A 25743-nucleotide genomic window follows, 5' to 3' on the forward strand; every position below is an offset into this window, starting at 1 on the left:
TAAAGGTGGTCACCACGCCACTACTATTACGACGGGAGTTCGTGGGTTCGATTCCCACACGCGATAACTATATGTAAGACACAAATAGTTGTTTCGGGTCTGGTTGATCTTTGTGTCCGTTGTTTGCATGTCTGTAAAAAGAGCCGCAATATTAGAGCAATTCCTAGAGCGGGACTTGTCTCTTACTATAATAAAATTTATCAAAACTATCCGAAGGTCTGTACCCGACAACCACAAAAGGGACAATACGTCACCAAAATACCTTTTATTTTCCAACTCGTAACCGCTAAATCTTTTCTCCATATATCTTTGAAATATGTTATAGCCTTTTTTAATAAAATCTCTATTGTCCGGAACTCCTTTCCTCAGATAATGCCGCGATAAAAATTTATGTTCGTCGAGTTTTTGTGTGTTATTGTTAGAAAGAATTTTGTTTGAAAAAGTTTTTGACGTATCTTTGATTTTACTTGTTCAATACTTTACTTACAGTTGTAACAGAGTTAAAGGTACTAGTAAAATCGTATAACATTTTACTCTTAGACTGTTCCAAACAAATTTTACGTATCGATCGTCTAATACGAATGAGGCACGTAAACACAAATTGATACATAACTTTCGATCTGATAGGCGAATTACCATAGAAATCGTAAGCTCCCGGTGTCACCGACCTCCGTTACGAAGCGAAAATTTGCCAATTTCATTGTAATAAAATTCACCAGATGTATTCCGACGACCAAAACTGAATTTACATTAGACTCAAAGTGGCAATCTCCTATTTTAAAGAACAAATTCTGGTAGAAAATGCTAAGAGTACTTAGTACAGAAATGGGAGAGTCAAAGGCTTTTAAAAATAATTCCAAGTGATTAGCACTTGCTCTGAACTACGCTAATGTTTCCTGGTTTCTTTTTTATAGTCTTTGTCTTTTTTACACTACAATTACTTGTTTGCAGTTTTAAGTTTCTCCTAATTAGGTTTTCTTTGTTTTTTCTATAGCGTTGTTCGCAGTACCCAATCAAACGTTGTTGTTTTCTAGTATTTGTGACTACATTACGGTTTCTATTAATTTACACTTTGGATTGGTAGTCGCTTGCCTCTAAAACCATGCAAATAATTAACTACAGCTATTTCAGCGCTAAAATTCAATAAACGTTACCTTAAACAGTGAAAATTATCACACACAAAACTTTACGCCTAAATATTTTATTTACTCCTAAAAAGTTAACTAATAATTTTACTCCTAAATGCATACAACCTCAAACCATGAACAGTTAAAAAAACATAAACTTACTTAACGTTAAAAATAAATAAAATGTTCATTAGTCCATTCAGTCATTTATTTCCGTGGTCGTCAAGTAAATGTATGCAGAACGTAGCTCGCCGGCCGCACAAAGCAAGCGACAACGGCTCTCCGTGCTAATTTGTCCTAATTACCATGCCTACGCGCTGCGACAGGCAATTTTGGTCGAGTGCATGATGAGTGCTTCAGCCAAATCGTTGTGGTTTTCAAATATATTTAGATTTTCGACCTGTTTAGGTACTTTGAAATACATTTGTGTTAGGAAAACAGCTAGGACTAACGAAATAGAGTATCCGTTGCTGGTTCTCCTAAATGGTTCGTTTAAGTCTCACGTGATGTGAAGTTCATTAATAATATCATTGTTTCAAGTTTTCTAGGATTTTTATAATGTTTTTTTTTCTCTTTATAATTCGCCCTTTAAACATGAGGCCACAGTTTTTAGGTATAATATACCTAAATCAAATATACTTAATTTTTTTTTTTTAATGCTTGAGGTATGTTGTGAATGTGATTCTCTAAACCCAAAATTTATTCCAAATTCACCGAAATGTAACACTTATATGCTATAATCATTATGGTGTTCTTAAACCTCTTCCACTTCGTAATTTTGCAAGCATCTAAGAAAACATGGTTTAGGCACACATATGGTAAATTTCATGGAAAACACGCAGACTCGGCTTAAGCAATTTCCCTGACATGTTATAATTTAGTATAACAAAATTATACGTCCGGGTTTAACCCTCAAATGAGCGAGTAGGCGTTGTTCGCAATATGGCGCCGTGTTTTTAATGACCTTTGTAATTAGTATCACGAATTATGTTCTAAAAACCAACGCAATATCATATTAATAATATAGCTTTAATTTATCATACTTGTGTAATATGAAATTCTGTACGATAGTAAAGTAAAGATGTAGGAAGCTTATTTAAATTTATTGAAATTAATTTGACTTTGGATAATATTATAAACTTTACGCTTTACTAAGCTCGTAAACGTATTACACGTTCAATGGAAATATTATTAGATACTAAGATGAACTTCAAGCATGACTGCCAAAGATAAGTTTGCGTCTTAATAGTATTAATAGTAAAAGCCTATTTATAACAATTATTAGATACATTTCAAATATAAATGTGTAATGTGAAACTTTAAAAACCAATCTTAGACGTTTAGTTGTATCAAACGAATAAATCATACAAAGCACGTATTTATCTCTTTAAAACGCTGAATCCTTCCAGCCCAAGTTTAAAGCAAAATCAAATACAATTACTGTTCCATGATACGTAAACAACATCTCACTTTCGATGGACAGCTGGCAAACCTAACAAGGAAAGTTCAATTCCAAATTGAACTTTGCTTTTAGGCGCCACTGAATATCGGAAACTAAAATTATTTAGTCGGAACTTTCGGAGACCTGACGTGAATTGATGGACACACTTTTAGGAGCGTCTCATTTAAAAAATCTTTATTGTTAGTTAAATCTGTCGTCGTTCTATAGAACAATCTTTTCTTTGAGTATTATTGAATAATCGTAAACTGCATTATCGAAACGGTATGGAGCAGCGAAAAAACATGCGCGGTTTGCAACGAATTCACTCAGCTGCAGTCTTTTGTTGCACATAAAAGGGTCTGACTAGTTGTAAAGTTCAGTCTAATTTTAATGTTACAAAACAAAACCATTCCTTTTTGCGATAGAAAAATAAAACAAATCATAATTTATATATTTTTATTTTAAAAATAATCATTACCCTCTTGTACTTAAGTTTACTCAAATGAAATCTTACCTGCATATAGTTATTACTATGTTAATGGACACAGAACAGATATGATACTCACAACCGACATAAAACGCTAGACAGTTATTAAAAATCAATTAATGGAACTAATAAAATGCACACCCATTACCCGATTTATTACCCAGTTCCCCGTTTTAATCTCCCCACGTGACGCTATGAGTAATAAAAGATTACACATTAGCGCATAAGCTTAGCGCAAATGAAGTAAAACCACTGTAGATTGATGGCTCATAAACAGTTCACTGAGGCTCTCGAAACAACCGGCTTGATACCTAACAACCTTTTACATGAGCATTCAACGGGTTATGTATGAACGTACTAAGCCTTGTTATAATTTAATTACTTACGTGCTTTTACAAGTTAATTTATGAAAATATTTCTTTGTGACTAATTAGATTTTAATGTGGAGATTTTTTATTATGATTTCCTTTAATCTCCCCACGTGACGCTATGAGTAATAAAAGATAACACATTAGCTCATAAGCTTAGCTCAAATGAAGTAAAACCACTGTAGATTGATGGCTCATAAACAGTTCACTGAGGCTCTCGAAACAACCGGTTTGATACCTAACAACCTTTTACATGAGCATTCAACGAGTTATGTATGAACGTACTAAGCCTTGTTATAATTTAATTACTTACGTGCTTTTACAAGTTAATTTATAAAAATATTTCTTTGTGACTAATTAGATTTTAATATAGAGATTTTTTATTAATATTTCCTTTGTTTTCTGAGTTTTAATTATAATTATTGTAATAGAGACTCTGAATTCCACAACCGCCCACTCCTCCATAAGTAGGTATCATTGAATTGGGTTCAAAGTAAAATAGCAAGTTTAGATTTTTTTTTTCGCATCGAATAAGGATCTAATAATACAGTTTATTATTTCAATATCGATACTTAGAAATTAAACTTCAATGTGGATACTGCTTTTGTCCAGAACTTGAGCTATTTTTATCTAACAAAAACAATTTTCAACAAAAAGAAGAGAATATCAAACGATGTCATCCAGAAATACAAGTTTTAATATTTCAGCGAAAGGCCCGTGTTCATTTTTCATCAATTCCAATATTCGTCAAAGGTCTGTCAAACGCGCTCGTGCTATCTTCAGTTAATCAATATGCAAATCTTCGTTTGTCATGGAAATTATACCTGAGAGATGACTATTTATACTTCTGCAACTACTGGATGTATTTGTACTATATTTTATATAAATATTAAGGTTTGTTGTGCTTCAAACCAGGTATTATCTATTACCGTACTTTATGAAATTCCACGCTGAAAGATAAGGCATTTTTTTTTTAATGCGTAATGGGTAACATAAATAGAGTTTCTTTCGCAATTACTATATTTGTCCACCCATAGTCTTTTCTTTAGAAACTTGTGAAACAAGTACCTAGTTCTGCATATGCCGTGAAAACACGGACGAGAATATATCGGTCACCTCGACCTCAACCCACAATTTTCCTTAATTTTTGTGTCTTTTCATGACCTGCAAACAGATTTAATTCCATACATTAAATTTCAAAAGCAAATATATAAAATTATAATCTTACAAGGCCAATCGGTTCATCAATTAGACTTAACCAAAATAAATGCTTAACCCCATCCGTATTCATGAGCAAGCGGTCACGGCCACAGGGACCCGCGAGTCACGCGTGACTCTTTAAATATACCGCAAAAAATCACGCCACCGATGAATAATCTATACTAATATTATAAAGCTGAAGAGTTTGTTTGTTTGGTTGTTTGTTTGAACGCGCTAATCTCGGAAACTACGGGTCCGATTTGAAAAATTCTTTCAGTGTTAGATAGCCCATTAATCGAGGAAGGCTATATATCATCACGCTACGACCAAAAGGAGCAGAGTATCAGTGAAAAATGTTACAAAAACAGGGAAAATTATGATTCTCTTATGTGACGCAAGCGAAGTTGCGCGGGTCAGCTAGTGCAAGAATAAAAAGGCTATAGGTGAATTGTTGTGAAGGTTAAATGTATTGAAACGTTGACGAAGGAACTTACTCATACTTTCGAAAAATTTGCATTACATGATTCTTACTTTGGTCCAGCTAGAGAACATTTTCGCTTATTTCTTATAAATTGTCGAATGTGTTCTATTCTAATAAACTATATTAAGTACTCTTTATGTACCTTATAATCTGAACCGTAGTTTTTCATGGCATCTGATGCCAGTGTTACATAGATAACACATCACAAACTTTTCCGTTATCAATACTTGTGTTAGATTACACCTTCTTACTAACACGGAAAAGGAATATCTGCGTCCTATTTTAGATAGATATAAATACTTGGCACTGTTTTGATCTGAATAAAAAAGCAGCTGACCCTAATATGCTTTCAAATGATAATGAAAGGGAACTTGAACAAGAGTCTGTTCTACCCACTCGAGGAGTGTACGCACCGGTGAATTTGACCGACTCATTGGTTTATTCGGGTTACCACGGTCTAGGCAAACCCTCAGCCCACTCGACCCTCACTGAATATGTTAACTAAATGGAGACCTATTGTGTTGAAGTAAGCTTTTGAGAATTACTTTGAACGGATTTTTTGCTAACAAACTGTTCTTTTATCTTTCTTAATGTATAGGTAATGTTAATAGAATGTAAGTATATTACTTTTTATTTAATAAAAACGAATTTACATAAAATATTTTACACATTATGTTTGATAACGTAATATGAACACAACTTAACACATTTACCAAACAAACTTTATGATAGTTTATCTAAATGTGTAAGGTAAGTGCATAAGTTAACTTAACTCTTGAACGAAAATACTAACAGACTCAACAGGTACACACATCTGCTCTAAGAAATCATATACCTCAAAAAATATATACCACTCTCGCCAAAATGATCTAACCAACCCTTTCACATCCCACGCGACATTAATCACGTCACAAAGAATAAGACGGAGCCGAAACAAACGACGCACGTCACGATACACACTCACATCACCCAGTACCACGAACTACGGAAGAAATTCATTACCAACATACCCCGTCTTCCGTCAAGGGTTGCGTAAGACATGCCTACAAACTTTCTTACTTGTTACTTAGTAAGATTGATGGGCTACACAAAATATGTATTACCCATATGGAGTATCAGTAGAGAATGTACGTTTTGGCGAATATTAAATACATATTTTGCTAAACTAACTTGTTGTCAAAGTTGCTCGTCATCTTTTTTTTTAAACCTTAATCTCAGAAGGTAAAACCTTAAAAAACAATTATTTTATCGTCATTAACGTTTGGGACGAAAGGATGATAGTTTTCTAATCACAGTAAAGATCTACACTTATAGTCACAATTCAAAACAATTTTCTTATTCCAGGTATTTTCATTTGGATTCAAAGCCGTTGGCAGTTTGTCACCATCTTAGCGTTCGTTTGTATATGATAAAATAGGACTAATAAACCCACAAAACTTAAGTAACACATGTTAGTTCAGAGTTTTGGCATGCACGATTTATGTACATATTATTATATCATAATGAATAGTTCTGAATATTAAAAAAAAAAATATTTGTATCACACAGACCGTCAATGCTGAGCCTTGCGGGTCACTATTGTTCTAAATTCTGAATCATGCATACTCTACGCATACTATATACTAGTAGTTGGACTGTAAAACCACAGATTGAATGCATCAAGTATCTATTTGTAATCCAAAACCAACCAATCGTCATTATCACATTACGCTTCTCGACTGAAACAACGCACAACACAGCATTAATTTACTGCACTTAATCACTTTGTATTGTCATCCGACATTCGGTTTAATCAGATAACAGGAAATGGATTGAAATCCATTTGCGTGGCGTCCAATTGATTTTGTAATTACAACGAGCTTTGCTTTTATTAATGATCGTTGTTGCTTATTGGTTATTGATTGCAAACTGCATTGACATGATTGCACAGATATTATGTACTTTGCGGCATGTTTCATAATATTTAGGTAAGTAATTATACTCTTGGGTAGAGTTTTGATACCTTTTTTACTAATTACTGACTTTGTAGAAGTATCTTGATGGATCAGCATCAAGATTTAAAGCCGGACAAGTGCGAGATGGATTCGCGCACGAAGGGTTTCATTCCATCTTCTATAATAAAAAAATACGTTTGTTGTAGCTATACAAATTTTCTGTCTGTTTTAGTTGTTTTATGCCTGTTACCGTTTTTAATATTGAGCAAAATAATATAAAGTCTCAGAAATATTTTTTACATTCTGCTACATCAACTTAAAAAAAGAGATAACACATAGCTATTTCCTCTCAAAAACATAAGTTAATTATTTTTTACGGACAACTGCAATTCAAGTAATCCTAGTGTAAATAGCGCTAATTGGCGTATCGGCTCATACACATACGTGAGCGATGTTACGAGCTTATACGACATAATCCTGAAGCGACGCTTTAAAAATACACATTGTTATTGATCCTGGCAGCAGCCAGGTCACTCTAGATTATACGTCCTACCTGGAAGGATATAATATTTGTTGGAATAAAACCTTTATTTCAGATTTCAACTGCTTTGTTTTTAACTTGTTAATAGAATTCATGTTCGTTACATAAAGTTGAAATATCATAATTCTAGGTAACATTATTTATGGCCTACAGCAATGAAATATGCAGTAAAATATTAAAAAAGGGAGTTCAAAATTACAAAACTACTGTCAAATTGAGCCAATCAATTTATAAATGTTTTTACTTTTCTCTACATATTTTTTTTACTCCTTTTACTTATCGATTGACTGTTATGTGCCGAGAATCTGTTTTGTTTATGTTATCCTCATGTTATGAGCTCATTATAATTTTATACTGCTGCTCTACGTGAAGGTATGAACCTCCACGTAAGGCAGCAGTAAAAAATTCCGTGTCAATAAATAAACGGCATAAACTTTACGATGGACCCGCCCGGATACTTCTAATTGATTAATACACGAACGATTACAGTGCATTACCTAAACAATCTACAGTTTATGAACTCATCCTGTTGTTTCTATAAAAGTTACAATGTTACGTTCGTAGCAGATGGGTCTACAATATTTGTAGCCGATCGTAAAATATCTGAGTCGAATATGAGATGTCGTCGCCGTAGACCGCTACGATGAGGCTACGAGTCTACGGCGGCTGCCAGCGTATTCTATTTCGATTTGCACAATACAATTTTCTTCATACTTTGTAGGCAAGCTGATATTTTCTCAAGAAAATACATTTATTTTATAACAAGGAAAAACAAATTCTGAACAAGCAGAGTTATTGAGCACTAACTATAATGACTATGAAAGCTGAACGATGTAATACAACACCGTTTTGGCGCAGAAGATACTCGACACCGAGGCGACGAAGAGATAATAATATAAATAAACAATGATTACTACTTTTTCTTAGAGTATCGTAAAGGAGAAATAGTAAACAAGCCTGTAAAAAACACTCAAACTGTGCGAACGAACTGAGAAAAAAGTGTTGCTTCGTCAGTACTAACAATAGTTTAGGTAATAATGAATGAGTGTTCGGGAAGTTTCGGGAGAGCTCGGCTTTGTTCGGCAATACTCGGCACTCGACAGTTGGACTCCAGCCAAAGGTTGTAAAGTGGGGAGACGTCTGATCACCGTATGTCTCCTCGGGTCAATTACCCTGGAATTTGGCAAGTTTGTTCGCTAGTCGTGTGTGAAAATTTGAAGAGATATGCTGATAGTGCAGCAAAATAATATTGTTGGTTGGTTTCTAGGAACACTAGGATACTAAAGTAGACTATGATGATTTAAAACCTTCTAATTTCGACCGTCTTTGACAGCATTATTTGGAGATGGTTGTTTAGTAATAATATAATTGATATCAATGTCTTTTAATAGCTTTGTGGTTCGGCTGACAGTTCATGCCTACCTTAAACGATTTTTCTCATAAAAACCTAAAATCCCTTTTTATGTAAGATCAACAAAAACATACAACACACTACAGTGTTCAACGATCATACTCTCAAATATCCGTGTCTAATAAAACATATTTATTATGACACAATAACCACCCCTTTTAATCTTATAAGCAGGTAATATGATACAAAGTGTTTCACTATAACTTATAGTCCGCACCCACAAGCTGTCATTCAACATATTGTATCACAAGCCACCCACGCAGTGATCTATCATCAACTAAACTAAACGCCAATATTATTACATGCTTTTATTATAAACTGGGTTCATCCCACGGAAAATATTGGTATTAGACAAACCAACTCTTCATCAGCTATCTATTATAAACATAAATATCATTGGACCACTCACACACGGTGATTTGATTCCAAACTAAGCAGAACTTGTACTATGATAACCAAATAACTGATAAACGTACATAATACATATAATACTAAATACATATATAGATACATTAACAACCAGACTCGGAACAGACACTTGTGCTCGTCATACAAATATTTTGCCCGGGTAGGATTCGAACACGCCACACGGCGGCGAGGTGACCATGTTAACCACTGCGCTAAACATGCAGTAAAAGGTTTATCAAGCTTAAATGCGTGAAAAAGTAAACCACCAATAAATTTATTTTATCAATGTATGCGTCCCTTATATTATAGAGAAGAGAGAGAGATTTGATCCACCATGTTTACCAAATGCGGGTTGAAGACCGATAAATAAATAATAACTGAACGTACTTACTGCGAAAAATGTTTTTTACAATAAAAATGCCGCAAGTGCATAAATCTGCATGTAAATAAAGAAAATATGTTTTTCCGTTTATACACCAAAACTGGCTTTGGGACATCGCCAAATGACCAAACGCGGTGCAAAATGTCCAAAATTATTAAAAACCAAAAAATATCATATTTTAAATTTAAATTAACACCTTATATCGATAACGATGACATAAATCATGTCCAATTCGGCACATAACTGGCTCCATAGAAAGCAATAAGACAAAAAGTGAACATGATATTATATCCACTTGGAAATTCCCTTCTTTAACAAAGACGGGTAAAAAAGAAACAAAGTATTACAAGTTTCCTACAAAAGTAACCTATCAGAGAATCAGTTGAAGAACCTTATATCGAATAAAATGTAGCCGTTCAAGTTTATTTCGTTTCTTTGTCGGCGCATGACAGTAAACATATGTTTATGGAGATAGCTGCTGCTTTTTGTACCCTCGTATCACCATCAATGTTATGCAAAGCTTTACTTATAATATATTCTTTGGTTCGGTTTCAATTTATATTATTTGCAAGGTTGAAAAACTTATTTTTCCTTTACTGGCTAATAATGTCAAAATTGTCAAATTCTCCATGCCCTTGAGAAACAAACAATGTTATTTTGATCGATAAGTTATGACTATAAGAAATTATTAAAAAGTAAACATTTTAGGTTTTAAGTAAGTGAGCTTATCCTTGAAACAAAATACACTTTATTATTTTAAGCCCGAAAACCTAGTTAAAAATTACGCTAATTTTATTCATAAGGCAGTCTGTTAATGAAACAAACACTAACAAACAGACTGTAGAGTCACTTTTCATAGTAAAACCTAATCAAAACAATACTATAACTCTAAAAAAGAATAGCGTTGATAAAAAAAAAACAATAAGAGAAATATTAGGAAATTTTCACCATCCCAAATACCTCTAGGGGGGGAAAGAAACCGGTTCCCAAATTGGATAAAATGCTATCCAATTTTACGTCGGGAATTTTTCAGTAGCGTCTCAAAATTTCGAATTCGCTACCAAACAACTGTTAAAAATTAAATCCTGTATTGTATTATAATAGAAGTAGCTCGATCTATTTCTATAGACTCAAAGCCATTTAGCTTTATTGCACATTATTAATCAGATATGATATCACAATACATTTCACTCAATATTAAATTTATATTTCCGTTGACCCTTTACAACTCTCTTGTATAAAAAGACAGCTTTAATGAACTCACACAAATCAATAAAAAATCTTCGTAGCCTAGACAGTAATATGTGACCTTCACCCTGGAATCTCGTCCTCCCTTCCTCGCCATCTAAACTTTTACACCACTGACGTCTGGACGCAAGTCTGTAACGCTAAAACTATGCTTAAGCCATGTTTAAGCTCGGCTTAACTCTCGGCCACTGCCCGCTAAGCCCAGAATTGTTCGCACAAAGTAGTGACGTAAGCATATTTGCTAAAAGGTAACATTTTAACGTAAAACCACGTCTGTGATATTAAGAAAAAGTGGGTGAAATATTTTTAGTATTTTGAGGTAAAATAGTGCTTCATCATTCGCCACGTGTACAGCGTAGAAAGTGAAATAACTTTTTAGGGCATTTTATATTTTTAGCAGAGCGTATATTTTTTTACATGACGGCTAAAAACTTAAGCTTTTTTAATTTCGGTATTCTCACCGAGATTAAAACCCTACTACAGCAAAGATGCGAATAGTTTTTACTGGACTAAAATTATATGCTGATAAAATCTGCAATGTCACTTCCAATTGTGATATTAATTCAAATACAATCGAGAATCAAACCTACAAAATCTGTAGCGATATTCAAACAAAAAAATTACTAGAGTTTGCCAAAAATAGTGCACTGCAAAAATTGTTTCTAGGAGTAACCTTAAGGCGTTGGTAATATTTTTATACAACAACAACAACATTTATCGATAGCTAGCCGGTCTTCCATAGTCGATAGTGGTACAGAATCGCGCTTCAACTCTCTATAAACACAAATAAACTATATTCCACTAATTTATGATAACAAAATCATTCAACCTCAATGCATAACAATTACATACCAGTTCATATATTGTTAGTACATTTACTTCCAGAAACCACACATGAATATAACATAGCAAACATTAATAAAACATAGAGCTACAAACTTCATATTAATAGCCTTCGGGAGTTCGCAGAGGGACAGGCTAAAGTTTAAGGTCCTTGTATAAATAAAATCAATCATTATCACTGGGCAACTTTCAGATAATTTTAGATTTTGTTTATTATACGCCTTTGCGAACTTCCACTTGAGACTTTATAGTACCTATGTGAAATGCTTTAGTCGCTATTTATTAATACTCGTAAGTTTTTAAGGTCAACTTCACCTTAGTTCTTTATATGTGCAACAATTAGATAGATTCTTATTTAATATTTTATAAGCCAAACAAAGATCATAATTCCACGTATGTTTATAATACTTACACTACAAATTAAGTTATACCTATGCTCATGGAACATAAGATAGAATATTTCCTATGACCAAATTGTGCTTTTATAGGATAAATTTCGAACTTCAAGATGATGATATTTTACACAGATTTCAGGATCGTCAAACTACATTATTTAGTCTCTGCCAGCTCATATTGAGAAAACCCTTAATTTTGTGTTTGTATTTTCAACTCCTATTTTCTTGTTAGGTATAGTTACAGAGAGAATACAATTTAAAAGCGATCTAGAACTAGATCAAAGTAAAATTAAATCGTCCGAAGTTAATTTAAACTTGTCAAATACCACACTGACCTTTCCAAACACGAATGCTATATCTATATCCGTGTGTTTGACTCTCATTATAAAACTCATATTCGAACATGTGTACGCCCACGAACAATACGATGATACCCGTTTGTTTTGAGCTTATGTGACTGACTTTTAAAAACTTCTCACCGTAAATTAATGGAATCCTTTTTGTTTGAAATACGTGTTCATTAAATGTTTTGCGAGGGAGCGTAAACTTTAAGCGGATTTTTTTTGCTTAACAAGACTACCGCAACTTGCGGGAGATTCTATTTACGTACTTAAACACACGCAACGGTTTTAAATTTTTTATGGTATTTAATAAATCCATACTTCCATACTAATATTATAAATGCGAAAGTAACTCTGTCTGTCTGTCTGTCTGTCTGTCTGTCTGTCTGTCTGCTACTCAATCACGTCTAAACTACTGAACCAATTTGCATGAAATTTGGTATGGAGATATTTTGATACCCGAGAAAGGACATAGGCTACTTTTTACCCCGGGAAAATGACGCATTTCCCGGGAAAATTCAGAAAATTCAACGAAGTCGCGAAAACCAATATTATAATGACATTTAATTAACAAAATTCCGTTGCCATGGCAACTGTTTTAATGGCAGATGCCTTAGCGCGACTTCGTTATACTCAGAGATATAATTATTTTGAGAATATTTTTCGTGAAAAAAAAGCATATTTTATATCATCACGCTACGACCAATAGGAGCAGAGTAGGTAACAGTAAAAACTGTTACAAAAACATGGAAAATTCTGATCCATTCTCTCTTATGTGACGCAAGCGAAGTTGCGCGGGTCAGCTAGTAATATTATAAATGCGAAAGTAACTCTGTCTGTCTGTCTGTTTGTCTGTCTGCTACTCAATCACGCCTAAACTACTGAACCAATTTGCATGAAATTTGGTATGGAGGTATTTTGATACCCGAGAAAGGACATAGGCTACTTTTTACCCCGGGAAAATGACGCATTTTCCGGGAAAATTAAGGTGGCGAACGAAGTCGCGAATATTCAATATTATAATGACACTGAATTAACAAAATTCCGTTGTCATGGCAACTGTTTTAATGGCGGATATGCATTAGCGCGATTTCGTTATATTAAGAGACATAAATAATTTTGAGAATATTTTTCGTCAAAAAAAGCATATTTTATATCATCACGCTACGACCAATAGGAGCAGAGTAACAGTAAAGAGTATTAGAAAAACGTGGAAAATTCTCACCCATTGTCTCTTATGTGACGCAAGCGAAGTTGCGCGGGTCAGCTAGAAGTAAATAAAAATTAAATGAAAAAAAAATCCTTCTTCTAGTGCCTCCTTCTTCTAGAGGACAAATAACCGGTTATGTGGTGTGACTACTAAAAAACTATCATTTTCTTAGCGATCACTTTAACCATTGCGTCACACAAATGAATGTATGTATGTATGATAAAAGTTCCATACACTTGTGTATGTTTACTTGCGTACAAGAAGGGTTGTGAATTCATAACTTTATTGTTGTTCTGTATTCTCCCCGCATTCTATTACTAATATATCAGCCAAAACATACATGTAAATTATGTATGGTTATACATACAAATGTGTTCATAAACTTGGGAATGAAGTGGTATGAGCGAATAGATTGATGTCGCCGAATGATTTCTTTTATTTTATAAAGCCTATAAAATCTACTCCAATATCAATTTCGGCTATATTAACACTATTTTTCTAAGCTATGGTGTAAAATGTATAATTCCGACCTTGGAAAACAATCTTTTAGTGCAAAATACAAATAATAAGAATAGATTTTAATGTCAATCTGCATTTTTCATCACCTGCAAATGTGTCATGATGATTGCTTAAAAGTACCATAAATTGTAGCCGATTCTCTTTTTTTAGTTTATAGAAATCATTGCTTGTCAAAACACAACACGAAAACACTGCAAACGTTTTGTTTTCCAACACGAACCAAATCCTTACCAAGATACAAAGTTTATTTTTTATTATATAAGAAACTTATTATCAAAACAACCTTGTAAGTTCTTGTAACACGCATGTGATATTCGACCTTCATACAACATAGCGTGACTTGCCTACCAATCGTATTAATAAAAATCATTGTTAAGCTTCCTCGAATACCGAATAAGTAACTAACAAGACAATAGGACCCGTAATTTCGGAGGCTTTACTTCTCTTTTCATAGGTTTTCGAGATAATAGAAAGAAACGAGAGTTAGAATACTTTGTAACATTGTTTCCTCAGATTTCCGACCCGATATTTTCTTTTACACAAACACAAACGTATGTGAACGATAAATTCGGCAATTTTTTCCCACTGTTGGCCGTCTACCCCAGTTCCAAATCTCTGGGGCACTATTTATAAGTTTGTTTTGAAGCGGGAATGTGTTCCAACGTTATAAGGATATCTGGGCGAAATATAGGTTTTTTGACGCCAATTTTCATTTAGAATATGGAAATAAGTTTCGAGAATAAAAATCTACTGGTGGAAAGTTTTATTGAGGTAAATAACCACGATGTTTATGCATATGAATATAAAATGAGTCTCAGTTATACAATTTCTTCATACATGGATTTACTTCACGAATTGTTTATTAACAGCATTGCGGTTTAATATACAAATACAATGACCGATGTTATGTAAACAAAATAAATAAACAACCAAGTAAATTATATCTCATAATAAAATATATCTATACTTACTAATATTATAAAGCTGAAGAGTTTGTTTGTTTGTTTGATTGTTTGTTTGTTTGTTTGTTTGAACGCGCTAATCTCAGGAACTACTGGTCTGATTTGAAAAATTATTTTAGTGTTGGATAGTCTATTTATCGACGAAGGCTATAGGCTATATAACATCACGCTACGGCCGTTAGGAGCGGAGTAGCAACGAAAAGTATTACAAAAACGGGGAAAATTATGACCCATTCTCTCTTTGGTGACGCAAGCGAAGTTGCGCGGGTCAGCTAGTCGATCATAAATGCTCTTAAAGCCTAATGCATTTGTTAAACTGTCTTGACAGGAGATACATCAGTATTTTATATAAATAGTTTTAGCCTCCGGGATCCCAGAAATGATTTTAATTTTATGGTATATCAGCTTTATTAGGATGTGTACATGTCTAAAAAAATACAAAAAAAAAAGCTTTTTATATGTATATTTTAATATAGGTATGAAATATTAAAATAACAACTTCCAGTTAAAAAAACAAGCAGCACTTATGGCTTATTTGTCTATTTATTCGTTCTAATGCCCGGAACTGCTTAATCGCAGTGAAGTAACTGTGGCCACATCACTTTCAAACACTACACCAACACACTGGATACCTAGATCTTGCGGTAAACGAACTCACAACTAAAGTACCTAAACTGCAACCCAACTAAACCATTCTAAACCGTTCTTCGCAAAGGTAAAGTAAAACGCATTAAACGGAAACTAAGTGTAAGTTTCGTAAGCAAGTCTTGTTCTTCGTAATAGACTATTAAGTCCATCTGCTGTAGCAATTAGCTGTAAGCCACACAGACACTATTAATGCTTTGAATGCAGGCTGCATTGCTGCTAAATGGCTTCTGTAAGGCTTTGATTGTGTGGGATTCAATCTACGCGGGTAATTTTATATTAACTGTTACTCGTATGTGTTTAATTTTAAGAAAAAAATATTTTTTTAAGTATTATACATATTTTTATAGTCAAGGTGTGCGACTGATGGAAGGTTACAAATTCAGACTTCCGCTGCGGTTTTGTTTGAACTGTACCGGATTCTTAATTATAATTTGGTATGTCGTGCATGCCGAGACTCTCAACGAAGTAATTTGCCGTACTATATTAGATATATTCTTATTATGAAGCGAATTATAGCATGTTTGAAAATAAAAATTAAATACCTATATGCCTTTGGACAGCTCACATACGATTATTTGATTTCGAAGTGGGCAGAGTTTGTTATTAGTAAACAGGCAAAAATATAAATATACCTATACATCCAAATACTCGTAATACTCGATTTCCAGTAAGCGTATGCTAAATAAAATAAAAACTAGCAAAATAAATTTCTAAAAGTTTTAAAATAAAATAAAATATCCGCGCATGAATTTTAAATAAAATAACTCTTTTGAATGTAATATTCATTTATCACGATATAGTTAGTTTGGCTTGTGAAAGTTTTGAGCGCGTGTTAACCCGGGTATTATTAGTTAGTTAGTTAGTTCACACTGTTTTATAATACCTCGAGTTTATGACGGGACTTTACAACCTCCATCCAGCATGAGTTGGATAAACGCGATTTTTGTTATAGTAATATTATATATTCCATTGTTCGCGAATTATTCAACACTAGCCGACCCGCGCAACTTCGCTTGCGTCACGTAAGAGAGAATAGGTCATAATTTTCCCCGTTTTTGTAACATTTTTCATTACTACTCCGCTCCTAATGGTCGTAGCGTGATGATATACAGCCTATAGCTTTCTTCAATAAATAGGCTATCTAACAGTGAAAGAATTTTTCAAATCGGATCAGTAGTTCCTGACATTAGCGCGTTCAAACAAATAAACAAACAAACAAACTCTTCAGCTTTATAATATTAGTATAGATTTTTAGATACGAACAGTTTTATTGTATATCAATTTGTTTGTATGTTTCTAGGTTTCATGATTATTTGTAAAAGATTGACACTCACGTAACCGCTTCAATATGGACAAAGTATAAACAAATTCGTGAAAAAGTCAGCTCAAAAAAGGTTTCCTCAGTTTGTCTCCGGTCAGTTATCTGTGTGTCAAATCTGCTAAGCTGTGAAAGCATAAGAGATAGACATAAGCATTTATAGTATGAAGTTTGTTTTACTTTTCTAATTAATTAAATTTCCTATTTTAAACCTTCCGTAAAATAATAATACAATCAGTTACAGTTATAAAGCGTCATAAAATGTTCCTTTACTATCATGTCCTATGACGTCAGCACATTCCTAAAAGTACATTTATGTATTATACATGTATTTTTACGATCAGAAACTCAACGATAAATTCTCCAATACTTCCTTTAGCCATAAAGTTTATGAAGTTACTGGAAACGTGCAATTTTCGCATCGGAAATAAAATACTTGAACAAACCCTAACCGCTGACTTCGGAGAAAACTTCATTAAGTATACAAATAACAAATATTTTATATTTCTATCTACTATTATATTAAGATAAGTTAAATGATAATCGATACTATGTAGAATCCTATAAAATGCGGCAATAATCGAGCATTTATATCATAATTAAACTATTCATTTTTATCCGTATTTACAACAAAAATATTTAATCGTGGACAACAAAAAATAAATCAGATAAATAAAAAAATAAATGCTAAACACACATCCTTTAAAAAGAGATTTTACGAATTTTTTTTTTTACAATAACCATAGTTTTATTTATTTTGTATCTTATCCAGATTCACGAATATAAAGTTATAAACAATATAGCAAATCGATTTCGTATAAATTTAAAAAAAAAGAATATAATGAACTTTGTATAAATATTTAAAAAAGAAACCTAAACTGAAAACAATACAAAAGTAAATAAAACCAAAATAACTTTAACAAGCTTATTACTATTCTCATCGCATATTCACTTGACACTGTATTTTAATCAAAACTTTGAAGACGCTATATAAATTCACCTTCCGATCCCATAAGACTCCACACATACATATATCTAGAACCTGTTGAAATTTGCCTCACGTAAGCGAAACGTTACCTACTTCTCAGAGATCATTGACCTACTTCCACTTACAACTTGCCAATGACACCTTACGTCTCGGTCCAAGAAAAATTCAGTTGCATTTTGAAAACTGTAGAAAATTAGACGTAACAATCACTCAGGTAAACTTTTTTGGAAACAATAGTTGGAGTAGAAAAAACTATGTATAATAATAATAATTTTCCGAAAGAAAACTTCATATTAAAGAAGGCTTTTATACAAAATAGCAGCAGTAAAGATGCGGTATAGTTTACGAAAGTTTAAAGTGTGTCTTAAAATAGAGTACGCAACATAAATTAACATAAAACAACAATTATTCTAATAAACAAAACAATGCAAAACTTACGTTGAAACTCGGAACAAGTTCACAAAAAGTCACTTTTCACATTCACAACGTAGTTTACACTTGTTTATGTAGCACACGTCACGCATTCGTAGCGGCCGGCGCTACGGGCGTAGCGGTCTACGGGCGCGGCGCGACTGTGCTACGAATCACACTGTGGCTATAGATGCCACGGAGGGCCACGGAGGCTTGCGGAATTCCACGTTGATCGATGAGACATCACGCCTTGCTCAAGGGTGTGTTTGTTTCTTTTATAATTTACTTTATTTTCAAGTTTTTTTTTCTTTAAGCACTTTTAAAGCCATTGACAGTTTTGCGATATAGATTCAAAGAAAAAGAAAATATAAAAATTCAGAGCATCAACTTCTATTAAAGGTTAATTTTTTTAACCATTACACCAACTATTTTATATGTATTTAAAATCACAACAGCCTTATCCGGTAGTATTTAGATTACTTTAAATTACGAACACAATCTTTATCTTTGCGGGATGCATACCAACTAAAAGAAATCTTTATTTTAGAATCACTATGATCCAACTTAAATTAAAAAGTAAAATCCACTGAACGGCATTAGCGAAATTTTTCAGGATCTAATTATATCATCCTTTACAACCGTTGAATGTAAAATGACAATGGAACCGGAGGCTTTACGTGCCCTCGCGGAATCTCGTCTCCAAAATAAACTTAATACATTACGGTCTTACAACACAATACATTTATTTTGACAAAAATGTAGCAATATTTTCGATATATTTTATTGCAATAAGAAAGGAAAATAACTTTCAGCATGAAAGAAAGTTTTTCAATCTGCAAGCTCAATGTATTGAAAATAAATAAATGAGTTTTTCAAATCCATATATTATCTTAGTGAAAATCGAAAATATTAATATAAAATATTCTTAATATTTTATCATAGGTAGTCTTGGCTTGCTTTAAAGTCAAAAGCAAAAAGAGAGTTCCAACGTCTTGCCTTATTACTAAACTTTATTCTAAAATATGCTCTGCTTTTCGCAAATGTCTACACAAATGACACAGTGAGACTGTTTCATGAATTTTATTTTGTACCTGCTGAAATACATACCGACTTGACAAGTCAGGCTAGATGGAATGAGAGATTTTGCAAATGGATTTTTTTGAGTTACAAAACTTTCTAACGTTTCGTCAATTCACATTATGATAAAATATGTTATACTGGCTGGCGTGACGATCTAGATGCATTTAGTATTAATTGGACACGCATAGCAGAAGATAGAGAGTACTGGAAGAAAATAGGGGAGGCCTTTCCCAGCAGTGGGACAACACGAGCTAACAAAAAATGTTATGCTAACGCGCCCCGGTTTTGTCCTACTTAAATAGTTATTTTACACAAAATTTTAACATAATAATATTATAGACTTAAACTTTTTTTCGGAATCGCTCTATCTATTGTTGATAACCACATTAAAATCCGTTTAGAAGTTTTTGAGAGACCGCGGCAGACAGAATAAGAGACTTAATTCTATACTATGTATTGTTTGTGATGTTGAAAACTTTGAGCTTCTCAAACTTTCTACTGCCTATATTCTTCTATATTTGATGATTAATGACTAACAGAACTATGTTTATGAGCTTTATTACCGAATTAATATGCCAATAAAATGCCACTTAGGACAAGTGACATCACGATTACGTCACTAGCAAATAAAAGCGGATTGACTGAAGATAATGCTCCCAAGATCTAGAAGCTACTCTAAGTTGTAATATACTCAAATTTAAATTTTATCCACGAAATAATTACACGACCATGGATCAAATCATATGGCATACACCTTATTTATTTATTAAAATTCACAACAGTCAGATGTATATTAAAAAAACACGGCGCTTGCTATTATAACTTTCAACGACGTTACAAAAAAAATAAACTCAGCATTTGAAATAACACGATATTAAAAATGTACTTTTCATTAATCAACTAAGTACATTAAAACAAGCTCACTGCTTTACATCAACAGTCAGATAACCACCTATTTCTACTGTAACATTAAATTCAATGGCTTTCATACGCCACGCGGACCGAGTTTTACGCTTATTTTTATTCAAGCGTCATTTTTATCTGCCATATGAAAGGGAGCACTTGCTTTCAGATGATTTATGTGTTATTTTATAAAGTTACGGATCGTAAAATGGTTTGGATGATAATAAACTTTTAACTTTTTTAGCTAAAACAAGAGTTAAAGGGAAATAAGTATTTCAAGATTATGTATTGCTGTTATTGGAGAGCTAATGTGCAATTAGATGTTACTGAGTTTCGGGATTTTATTTGATGTGATAAGCTCAAATTCAATCGAAATAAGAGTATTACTAACTTGATATTTACTTTTATAATCTATTTAAAATAGTAAAGATTAAAAACAAATATTGCAATAAAGGCCTAAACCCTCCTTCTTTACGGGAGGAGACCCTTGCCCAGCAATGGAACATTTTTGGATTACAATTATTTTATATTATTTATATTACTGTAATAAAATCAATATTATAATAAATGCATCGCAATGACTGAGCATGCTCGTTAAGTTATTATATCTAGTGTAAAGATTATTTCTATGTTTATCTTAGTCGATATGCACGAGACCGTTGCAGCCTCGTGTACTGTCATCAACACGTGGCTTACGACGTTGCTTACGCAGTGTATCAGTAATATTTTAACTTTATGCATAATATAATGCACTAGAATATTATTTTATAGATAAACATGGAGATTAGAATATATTATTATATTAGATCGGGGAAAAAGTCTTTCCGCATTATAGTATGTATGAACTTGTAATAAAATCTCTTTGACTTCAAGAATCACAAATGAGTAAACGGTTCATTAGGTATCTTTCAGTGAGCTCGTGAGGTACCCAAATATCGAGCTTTTCCGTGTAGAGAAAAGATTATAAAAGAAAAGATTATAAGAATATGTAGATTCTAAAATCTAATCTCCTTCTTATTCTTTAGTTTGTGGTCAGCCTAGTGTCCAAGTTGTTCTAGCCGCTCAAAGAATGTGGACGTTTGACGTGAACAGTTGCTAGACTTTCACTTAATAGAAACTACTGGGGCCCGGTTAAGGGCCAAAATGGTTATAGTTATGTATTTTTTGTACGTATTATTATATTGAAAGGGTATTTTATAGGTAAATATACCTCTTACCAGACGCATGAAACCTTACCGAACCATCCCTTGAAAATGTGTATTAAGCATGCTCTTATACTTGGTGTCATTAGATCTACCGAACGCGAATAGATCTGTAAAGCCACATTTATAAACACTGTCGATTCAGGTCAAATAAACAGGAGATATAGTAAATACCCGGTACAATTATATAAACATTTACAGTCGCGTAAAGCCCACTAAACAACGTCTTCCGTAAACAATATAAATTAACGTTGTTTGACGTTAATTTGACCGTGAAAGAGGACGATTCAGGGATTTCCTGAAACGAACCACGCGCGGAATAATAAAAATGTTTTGTTCTAAGGAACTACAATCAACAATGTCTGAGGTTGTTTTATTTTTTGCTTCAAAGTGTCGCTACTTCAAGCAATTCTTCAAGGATCTTGTTGATTGTCCCTCTACACTTTCCGGATTTTTTGTTATCCTTGTTCTTGTCGTGATAATGTAAAAGAAGATACTAAAAATCAGATTTGGTCTCGCGGCTTTATCCCTTCCCTATTGCGGGAGGAGACCCTTGCCCAACTTTGGGACAATATAATTTATTTACTAAAAATCAAATTACTGTAGCTAAAACTAGTTGCGTTATAGAGAGAAAAAAAGTAAACGAAGGGTCTTGTAGTGAACTTACTAAAACCTCACGCAGATTTAAGTACTTAACAATTATATACGAGTTTTTAGTTACTTAATTAAGCATTGTAGCGACTAAAAGCTACTGGACTATACTTTTTGAGGGACCTATTAGTATCTGGCTGATAGACACACACAAATATCGCCATATTACAGTTTCATATCAATTAATGAATCTCTTCAAGCCGAAAACCCAATTTAGTGACGGATGTTCACTGATTACGATTTAATTTTATAGCCACAAGTAGACAAAAGGTTACCAAATACGAAGATATGTCTATTTTTATCCAAACCTTTGAGTGATATAAATAAACTTTTGTTCTTTCAAAAGGATTACAAACGTAGCGCAAGTTGATTGATGATATAACAATGACATTAGATATTACCTTTCCTTTTGACTAAAGACCCGCCCCGGAATCACCTGATTAAAAAAGTCATGTAGGGGTGACAGATGCACCAGACTACCCCTAGATTCACTTTTACACAAAACCTAAACAGACTATACACTTAACTTTTCTGCGGGAATTGCTATATGCTATAAACCCGCATAAAAATACGTTTCGTAGATTTTGAGTCTATCGCGTACAAACTGACAGACAAACACACAGACAAGCGGCGCGGGAGACTTTGTTTTTAAAATGTATTGTAAAGATAGCAGGAAAGGAAATGTAGGAATACAAAAATAGCGGCCTTAAAAGCCTTTAATCTGCAGCCTTTAACACGAGTTACGGCTCATCCGCCCGTAGAGATAAACTAGCTTGTTTTTATTGTGGACCGAACGTGGTTTAAAACAAAACCCTATTATCGTATCGGTTTTATTTGGAGCACGTACTATTTGAAGTATTTATTTAACTGAAATAAAGTTTTAAATGCGGTACGGTTTTTTGATTCTGATTCATGCTAACATTTGATTTGTAGAAAATGTTACAGTAGTTTATTATTATCAATAAACTCTCAAAATTATCTAGTTATGACTGCAATATAGTGTGTTTCTCTAAAATAAAATAAAACAAAACCAATCAAAATTTTATAAAATGACCGTGAGTTTTGTCTATTTTAATAAGACGGCAAAGGTAACTTCATAAGAGCAGGTAATAGATATAAGTAGTAAGTATGAAAAATATACCTTAATTTTTATCTGATCTGATTTTCTAAACTCAAAAACGTAGTATAAAATAAACTTCAAGTTTTTTAAAAAAATACCTGTAATCTAATTACGACTTTGTTGTCATACTTTTTAAAGTAATAACAGTATTATGTTCTCGTAAAAGAAACTAAATTAAAAGGAGTCTCAACTTGTAATTAGTTTACAAGCGAACGCTTTAAGTTCGAAGACATTTAAAAGTTTGATGTTAAACAAATTGACGAGTAATTTAAACACAGAATGTCATTTTTAGTGTGTATTTTTTTTCTTCATTATTGATTGCATATTTTATAGCCGTAGCTTCATTTAATTTTCAAAGTCCTACCAGCCAGTTACTTGTTAAAGTTATGTGTGTATAGGAAATAATTATCACTGGTTCTAATAGCTAAGGAAATCATGGTGAAGTAACCTTGTATATCTCAGAGTTCTTTTACAAAGATTTTGTGATTGGTCAGCACGGTGCACTTAATGCTTTACTAATTTCGGAAAAAGGACCTTGCCTAAGAGAAGAAAAGTAATTATATAATTTTCTGTTTACCTTTTTCTATTATTTCTTCTCATACTTTAGTGTTTGTAAAATAAGGAACTACAATATGGACGCAGTGCTTTCTCTAGTCCTGAGAGAAAGTAGGAAACGAACAGCAATTAATGGTCTTAATATAATATTAATCATAACTATTCCATACCTCCTGCCACTCTTGACCTTGACACGACCCAACTAATTCTGAATACCTTGCAATCCAACCACATCGATGTATTTATAGAGTTGCATGTAGTTCTCGCCGCAAATAACCGGCGGAAATCGAGTCCCATTTCCATCAGCACTTCAATCATCCTAGATTATTCTATGAAGTTAAATATAGCTACAAGGTACATGTGCGTTGTTTATGTTAATACTGACCACGTAGATATGCATACGCTAAGAGATAATGAGCTGAGAAAATAGGCATCTATAAATTATAAAAAAATAGAGTCTGTAATAAAGTCTGTCTGCGAAGCATACGCAAAGCGGTAGAACAGATTTAAATAAATAGGGACAAATATTTTAAAATCCACGTGAGTACAGGTGCTGACTTCCTACCATTATTAGTCAATAATGGCAACCGAATATCTATGGAGAAACGGATTCCTGATGAGATGATATTAATTTTAAACTTTCGCTGCCTACTCATTAGTATCGATTTATAAAAATTTCACTCCTGTAGCGCGATTATACAGAAATGCGCTACAGAAATATAGTATAAATCCCAAAATAAGGACATCACACTTTTATACACTCAGTAGAAACATAACTCTACTGCTACAGTTGGCCTAGTAAAATACTTTTAAAATTCATCCTACACCCCCACACACTGTGTAATACGCCTACTTGCGATTCGCATCGTGTGTCTGATCTATAGCCTGTAATCCCCGTCCAGGGATCATGTCCATTATTAGAATATATCCTACCAGTTATATACTGACCTTCTGTCCGCTTGGTAACAATTAAATAGTTATAGTGTTCACTTGTGACTTCGTCTGCGTGAAAATCTTTAGCGGCGTAAAAAGTATCCATTGTGTTAATACAGATTATAAACTAAGTATTTGTGTTCTAAAGTTCATATGAATCCGTCCCGTAGTTTTTTTTGTTAAAGAGTTACAAACATACATATATCCACCTTTAGAATCTTTCACATTAATACCTAAGTACTTAGAGGCCGCCAGCGACTTCGTCCACGCGGAAACCCTTCTCGTATAAATCCAGATCCTTCGGTAACGCCGGGATAAAAAGTAGCCTATGTGTTATTCTGGGTCTTCAGCTACCTACATACCATACTTCATCGTAGTCGTAGTATTAACCAGTAGCTCAATTCTCTATTAATATCGACTACCGACAACCGACCTGTCATCGAGAAAGTTTGTATGAAAATCTGATCAGCGCCTCTGACGGGTGTTGTAGGAAACATTTTGGCAGTACATTCTAAATGTCAAAATTCGATAGCTAGCCGGTTGTCGGTAGTCGATAGTGGTAGAGAATCGAGGCACAGAAAGAGTAACAAACATACTTCCTCACAAACTTTCGCATTTATAATATTAGTAGGATAT

At 33.3% G+C, this 25743-nt stretch overlaps 1 protein-coding gene across 2 annotated transcripts in view; it reads right to left on the reverse strand.

The window, feature by feature from the left end:
* Positions 1–18823, reverse strand: part of LOC142982140 (atrial natriuretic peptide receptor 2-like) — a 61959-nt gene extending 43136 nt beyond the window's left edge. The window contains exon 1 of one of the 2 annotated variants that reach the window (XM_076128487.1): positions 18691–18823. The gene's annotated coding sequence lies outside the window, so the exon portion shown is untranslated. The remainder of the gene's footprint in view (positions 1–18690) is intronic. The other variant, XM_076128488.1, reaches the window with a different exon arrangement.
* Between the last annotated feature and the right edge of the window lie 6920 nt (positions 18824–25743).

Source organism: Anticarsia gemmatalis, chromosome 21 (assembly GCF_050436995.1).
Source record: "Anticarsia gemmatalis isolate Benzon Research Colony breed Stoneville strain chromosome 21, ilAntGemm2 primary, whole genome shotgun sequence".
In the NCBI taxonomy this organism is placed as follows: domain Eukaryota; kingdom Metazoa; phylum Arthropoda; class Insecta; order Lepidoptera; family Erebidae; genus Anticarsia; species Anticarsia gemmatalis.